We start from the raw sequence: 8,561 nt of genomic DNA on the forward strand, positions 1-8,561 counted from the left end.
TTTTAATTTACGCTCGTGAACTTTTATTATTATTATTCTTATTTTGTATATCAGATAAGAAAAAAAATTTCTTTTACTTTTTGCAATATATAATATTGATGAATGAAAAAATTATATTATCGACGAACAAATAAAAATTTAATGCAAAATTAATATCATTCGATTAGGACAACACGGCTGGTCCGTGAAAAAAAAAAAAACAAATGGTATTTCTATATCTACAATTTTTTTTTTTTCTACATTCATTTGCGAGACAAAATTTTTGTTTTTATTCATCTAATTATTATATTGTATTCAAGCTTGAGCGTAAATTTGTTAAATAAAAGATAAACAACTCCTACTAATGTTATAAATGTTGATCCGTGTAATAAAAAAAAAAGAATTACAAATTTTCACGAAACTGCAATGTGTAAAAAACTAATTCGCATACTTTAAAAAATTTACAGATCAAATTGTCCTAATATCTTATCGATTTAATTATAATATCGATAAATCATAATATATTAATTAAAATAGATAGATTATTCGACGGAATGGTTTATTGTTATTCGAATTAACATTAATACATCATTTGTGTTTTGCTATACATGAATTTATTGTTTATCTCTCGCGCGATAAACATTTTATTATTATAATTATTATTATACGATATATATCCAAATTTTGTCAAGTATTCGCCAATGAAATGATATCGTTTAATTATTAATTATGATTAATGAAACGCTTAAGTTAATTAACGAGTGTACACGCGTTTCACGAATTATTATTATTATTATATTATTATTATTATTATTATTATTACGCGTGGAATACATTGGAATCAGGTTAAGCAAGAGATACGTCAAACATATTTTTTCTTTGTTTAAATTAAACATGTTTAACCTGATTACCAATAAATAAATACATCGTTTAATTAACTTCAGTTAACACCCACCTGATTCGATATTCTTTTATATAAACGGGATCACATTTTTTCTTGTTATATTAGAAGAATATACGGATCACGTGATAAGAATGATAATATAATAAAAAAAAAAACGTCGGAACACGATTTAATATTGATTTGTTAAATAATTACATACACACATACACACACACACAAAAATTTTACACATTAAATNAAAAAAAAACGTCGGAACACGATTTAATATTGATTTGTTAAATAATTACATACACACATACACACACACACAAAAATTTTACACATTAAATATTAAGTATTAGTAAGTATTTACGTGCGAACGAGATTATTGCAATTGCAAATAATTGTTTAATACTACGTTTTACGCTTTATATTATATATATATATATAAATATGTTTTGTGTTTTTTTTATTGTGTCCGAATTAAGCGTGAATATTCGATCAAATTTTTTGGTCTATATTTTCATTCGTGTCTTCCAATACAAAAAAAGAAAAAAATTAAATTGTAATTCAATTAAATAATTACACGCGCGAGCCCCGTCTGATTTAATATTGACAACACAACAACAACAACAAAAAACCAAAATTATTAATAATACGAATGAGAAGAGTAAAACGTAAGAGAACGTGAAAAGAAAACAACAACAAAAACAATGTTAAAAATTCTAATTTCGATTTTAAACTGCCTCTATATATATATATACTATATATTAATATAAATGTTATTTTTTAATAATACTTAAGATTGAATATTATTATAAAAATGGACACGAAAAGAAAAAGTAAAAAGAAAGAATGAATGAAGAAGAAAAATATTCATTGGTTCGTGCAGGCACAACCAAATGATAAAAATAAGATGCATTTTGTGTGTGTGTGTGTGTGTGTGTGTCTATTGGAGAAGAGAGTAACACATATTCAATTGGATTATTTTTCATTTCGTTTAACAATAAATACAACAATGATTACACGTTCCCATTGTACGTTTTTTTTAATGTTTGATTTATATTTCTTTCAATTTTCACTCTTGTATCATACTTTTGTTTTATTCTAATCTTCATCTAATTTTATTTTCTCTCTCTCTCTCACTATCTATCTTACCACCCACCCACCCTTTTTCTCTCTCTTTCTCTCTCTTATTAAAACGAATTTCCATTTATAAAATAATTAACAAAAATTTCTTTATATACCCCCACTAATAATATAGTTAGAATTAATTTTATTTGCTATTATATATATATATATAATATATTTAAATATATAAGAAGTAAAATGAAAAGAGGAAAAAAGAAAAAAGAAAAGAAAAAAGAAAAAAAAAAAAGAACTATTTTATAAAATGTGCAACAGAAATGTGTATAGACGACGTGTAAAATTTTATTCATTTTTCGATTACATCGCTAAACGCGTCTATAATTCAATATTTAATTACATTTGCGAAATATTCCTCTGTAAATATTGTAAATTTACTTGTAAAGGAAAAAAAGGAAGAAGACAAACAAACGAACGAACGAACGAACAAACAAACAAAAAGAGATAATTTAAAAAAAAAAAAAAAAAACAATCGCTTGACCAAATATAAAAATAAGGTGTGTAACACGTGACGGGGAAGGAATGATGTGTAAAAAAAATAAGAAATTTTTCAAAACTTTGCCAGAGATTCAATTTTATTGCGAGATTTTAAAAAATGAAGATTGTATAAATGTGTGTCATCTTAAAAAAAAAAAAAAAAAAAAACAAGGTGTTAAATGCAAATTCTTTTTAGAAATAAATAAATCAATCAATCAATTGATTGTTGTGCCAAAAGAGTTAAAAGATTGGTCAGACAAAAAAAATAGTTTCATACGGTATATTTGATTGTTAGATCGTTAATGATAATACAAACACACACACATACACGTCACGTTAACTTTTTCAATCATTTAATAATCGTACGCGCTCAACTGCACTATATAAATAAATAAATTTAAACAAAACAAAAATATATAAATATACATATATATATACATAAATATATATATTTGTATATATATAAATAGAAGATAGACTATGTAAAAAAAAAGGAAACATTTTAATATACGTAATAAATTTTCTACATTGAATTTAAATCAATTATTGAAATATGTCGCCTGATAGATGTTTTTTTTTTGGTTCTTTTAATACACTTTTTTTATCTAATAATATTTTTTTTTTTTACCGAATAAAATAATTACGAACGATTACGTACGAGATGATTGATTATTATTTTTACGAGTAAATATAATTTGATCTCGAAAATTTTGCGAGACAATTTCTTTTTTTTTTTTTCTACGCGCCTTTGTTAATGTTAAATAATTAATGATTTTCTTTTTCTTTTTTTTTTTTTTTCTTTCTTTTTTTCAAACGAGAATCCCTATTTTTAATTCGAATTGAAATACATTTTTAAATGTTCAAGATTTTTAAAGACACACATCGTTCTAACGAAAATTGGAAAAAACTTTGAATCATTTGTTTTTTTTTTTTTTTTTTATTTTGAACTCTCATTTATTTATTCATCTTTCTCGTGTTTTTTTTTTCTTTGCCAACTCCCCCCTCCCCCCCAGTCCCTTTATCTTTCCTAATTAATAAAACGTGTAATAGTAGAACTAACTTGTACAAACAATTTTTGCGTAGTAATAATAATCACGAATGCTTTCTGTGTTTTGAAAACGACTTTGTAAGCGTAGAAATATATATAAAGAGAGAGAGAGAGAGAGAGAGAGAGAGAGAGAGAGAGAGAGATCGAAAAAATTCAACGCAACTGTGTTAAATAAAAGAACGAAGTAAACTAATGAAAAAAAAAAAAAGAAAAAACGGAAGGAAGTAAAAAATGAAAAATAAAATAAAATAAAGAAAAGAAAAAAAAAACTAATGAAAGAGAAAATAAAAGCAAATATAGGGGAAAAAAAATACACACACATATACACGTTTTCTCGTTAGTTTAAGGAAATTGGAAAATCTAATAATAAGCTCGAGTGTATTGTTTTTTGCACACTGTTTATAAACTCACAAACACACACACTCGTGTGCATACATATTATATGCGCACGTTAAAACACATACATACATACATACACAGAAAAATCCAGAGAATGAACATTTTATCCTATAAAAAAAACTTCTTTACGTTTATGAACGTAGGATAATTTAGAATTGCATTTTCAATATACATTGTAATGTTACAATACTTGTACATAATATAAGAAGAAAAAACAAAAAAAAAGAAAAGACAAGAAAAATAACTCTTTTTGAAAAAAAAACAAAAACCAATACACGTAACTATTTTCGAGCTAATATTTCGCGATTAAGTTTATCAATGAAATAAACAAATTTGCAATAAAATAAAAGGAGAACTAATTAACGGGACTGATCGTGAGAAAAAACTTTTCATTTTAATTAACAAAAAAAAAAAAAAAAAAAAAAAAAAACATTCATCGGTCGACAATTTTTTCCAGTTAACAGGACCAGATCAAGTATCGACGAGATTAAAAAAGATATTCGAAAATATTTGAATATTTTTTTTCAATAAGTTTAAACAAAACTATTATTTTGTTTCTCTTCTCTCTCTCTCTCTCTCTCTCTCTCTCTCTGAAATAAATAAAAAGAAATTTATAAAGAATTATATATAATAAGTAACTCGTATACATATTTGTATGTACGTATGCACATATTTATACGTACGTGTGAGTTTCATTTAAAATTTGTACACAATTATATTTACCAGATTTTTATTTAAAAACTATTGGTATAATTAATTTATTTAAAATAAAGACAATATATTTATAAAATACAAATAAATACATTAGTGTGTATACTTTTACATATTATTATTATTATTATATCTATTAATATTTATTTAGATAATATTAATGCGAATATTTCAATGAAATATTTAATTATATGAAAATTTGTAACACGATCATCGTTAAACTAGAAACGTTCAAACAAATCTATTTTAATTTAAACAATCCAAAATATTAGTACAGTATCTTAGAACGTGTGAAATATATCTTGAATGATTGTTAATTAATCGAACAAAAATGTGTATAATTCTATTCGAAAAGCATGGAGTATTAATTTGATGTACCGTTCACTTCAAAATTAATTGTTAAACTAATTCATTTTCATTTTTCAAAATTAATCATATATTTTCTTTTGTTGATTGTTGTTAATATTACGTTTAGATATTAATATATAAAAACGTAATTAATATTCGTAATAAATAGAATTAAATATTGTATATTAACAATATTCTTTTAATTTTTATAAAAATTGTTTAAACTATAATGTGTATATTTGTATTAACGTTTCTGCATAACGATGACTTTCAGTTAAAAATTTTCATTTAATNTTAATTTTTATAAAAATTGTTTAAACTATAATGTGTATATTTGTATTAACGTTTCTGCATAACGATGACTTTCAGTTAAAAATTTTCATTTAATGACATATCAAAAATTATTTAATATTCGTAATTATATGTATAAATAATGTATACTAATGTATTTATTTCTATTTTTTTTTTTTTTTCTAAATTGTCGAAACATTTTAAAACAAATTATACCAATAATTTTAACAAATAAAAATCAAAGTAAATCTAATAGTATACGATTTGAAGTTAAACTCACACTGTACATGTATATATATATATACATGTGTGTATAAATATTCATGTACGATAGCTTTTTCCAACACTGCCATTGTGTTGTTCGCATTTTTTTTTTTTATTTTTTTTTTTTTTTTTTTTTTTTTTAAAACGACTCCGAGCATTTAATTCTACACAGTTAATATACGAATTTATAAATATGTAATATATGCATAAATATAAGACGTATAATAATATTAATAATAATAATAATAATAATAATAATAATAATAATAATAATAAATGTATTGTTCATTGTGAATTAACCGACTGTAAATAATGCCATGTAATTTTATCGTAATGGCTGAGAAAAAGATTTCTGTAATGTTTTTATGGAACAAACAAAAAGTACTATTTGTACCCGTCGACGTATAAATAAATAAAGAATCATGATAAATTAACATCTAGATTTTTTTTCATAAATTTTTCATTAAAAAAAAAAAAAAATGTAATATTAAAAGTGAAAATGTAATCTTTAAAGGATACGTTTAAACAATATTTTGGATTTATTTATAATTTTCATATTAATTATTATCTATTATATATACACACACGCATATTATATTAATATATTTGAAAAAATTCAATTAAACAATTTTATCAACGTGTAAAAAAATGTTTTTCAAATATTACGAGGATAACGAGTATCGGTAAGTTATCGACACACTTTTAATAATACTTTATCATTCGATAGAAAAAGAAAAACAAATGTAATCTAATTTATTATAATGAATTATTAATTCAGAATAAATAATATGAGAAAAAGTGCAAACATGTAAACCCCCCCCGCACCTCCCCCACCCCCTCCCAGAAAGTCAGTTTTCAATGCAGAAAGTTACATTACCAGTACGAAACATATATGAATTTCAAAGTTGTCATACAGTATCCTACAAGCCAATGAAATCGCAAGGGAAATTAGTATTGTTCAATTGTGCTCGCGTGAACAATTTCAAACTTTAGTTCACGACCGAATAAATTTTAATAACAATTGGCGTCACCACAGAGTGACCATACACACGCGAGATATTTAATATTATATATAAATAAATACAAATTTTGTATGATAATTTTAAACATTTTTTCAACTTTCTATAATAATATTTTTATTGTTAATCGTGTATAATATAGAATGAAATAATAAAGATTTATTTAAAAATTGTTTATCTACGAAACAAAAAATATATGTAGCAATAATTCAATATATGTATTGGAAAATTTCATCGAATCGAATATTACTGATAGATAAAATACAAATAGATGATAGAAATTTGAAAAAAAATGCTAAGAGATCTAAAATCGATCTATTTGCTAAGATAAAAATGATGATAGGTAAGAAAAGATATGTAAATGTGAATATTTGTGTCCTATGAAATATGTATTTTTGTTTATTTACTGTATTATAATCAAGAATCAAATAAACAAAAGAAAAAATAAAGAAAGAAACAAAGAAAGTTCGAATGTATGGAAAATAATAAATACAAAAACATACGGTGTTGTATTTTATATATTTAAAAAAAATAAATAAAGGACCTTAGAAATGCTGGACAGGAATCTTAAAAGCAGAAAAAAATGAATAAGTGCTTTTAATTGCACATTACAATCTCAATGAAAATCCATAATTGCTCACTTTATTAATAAATTATTTTATTAGTTATTAATTATTGTATATCACTAGTTCAATTGATAATGTAGTTTCTCGTATGATAAATGAAAAAAATATGTTTCAGTATATTACCAATTTAAGATAATGTTGATTATTTGTTGATAATAGTAGAGAATTATTTATAATTAAAATGATTTATAAAGATTCATAATAAAAAATACGATTTATTTATATATACAATATATATATGCATTTAGGTATGATTTGTTTCATTTAAACGATATTAAATAAATCTTCTGTATAATTTATTCTATCGTTTTTTATTGTTATTACGTAACAAACGGAAAATCTTGATTCTATATTATTTATAGAAGATTATAACTTTTTTTTACAATTATTAATTAAATATTTAATATATTTTATGATGAAAAGTGTAAATAAAAGCAGAGAGAGAGAGGGATATGATAATAAATTAAATAAAATTAAATACTACCTACCATTTGTTTTTGAAATTAATTAAATGAATAAAATTGTAATGATAAACATAATAAATAATTAATTACCATCAACATTTTATTATGTTCGTAGCATAAATTAAAAGAAAATTGATCTCTTGATCTGTAGGAAGATATTTATTATATTAAAATTAATTCTTGTTTCTTTAAATAGAATGAAATATATATTTTGTTGTACTATCTAATATTGTGTTTCAAATCGTACAGAATAAGTTCGATTGAAATTTTAATTTTTTACTTCTTGTATCATATTTTTCTTTTTGTTTTTTACGTATACATAGTGCACAGGATTATGTAACTATTTTGATAACAAGAATTTTGTTTAACACATTTCTTTCTATCTTAATAAAAATTGAGTTATTTTGGTGGTTAGTTTTCAATGATTATTCACCCGGTATATACGTATATATCGAGATAGATAGAAACAAAATTTACACTGTAATCGTATTTATTTCATCATAGGGGAATTTATTTGCAACTAGATCGACAAACGAGAGGTGGATTAAATCCAATTACTTTTCTCATTCGTTTATTTATATAAATACTTTCTCATCTTCTCGCCATACTATTAAATATTTTCTACTTTTACTAAAAAAATAACAAAAAAAAAAAAAAACAATTCATTTATCTATGTAAGCTAGTTAAAAAATACGAGTCCTTTAATTTTCTACAATTCGACTGGAAAAAGGGACTTTTATACGAATGAAAAGAACACAAAAAAAAGAAAAGAGAGAGAGAGAAAAAAAGACAAACAGATAAAAAAAAAAAAAGATTTATTTTTTACGGTTAAGGTATCTTCTGACGAATTTCTGTAAAACCAAGGAAATAAAATAAAAATGAAAAAAAAAATTGAATTATAATATA

Source organism: Polistes canadensis, unplaced genomic scaffold (genome assembly GCF_001313835.1).
Source record: "Polistes canadensis isolate GaletaPanama2010 unplaced genomic scaffold, ASM131383v1 scaffold_123, whole genome shotgun sequence".
Taxonomy (NCBI): Eukaryota; Metazoa; Arthropoda; class Insecta; order Hymenoptera; family Vespidae; genus Polistes; species Polistes canadensis.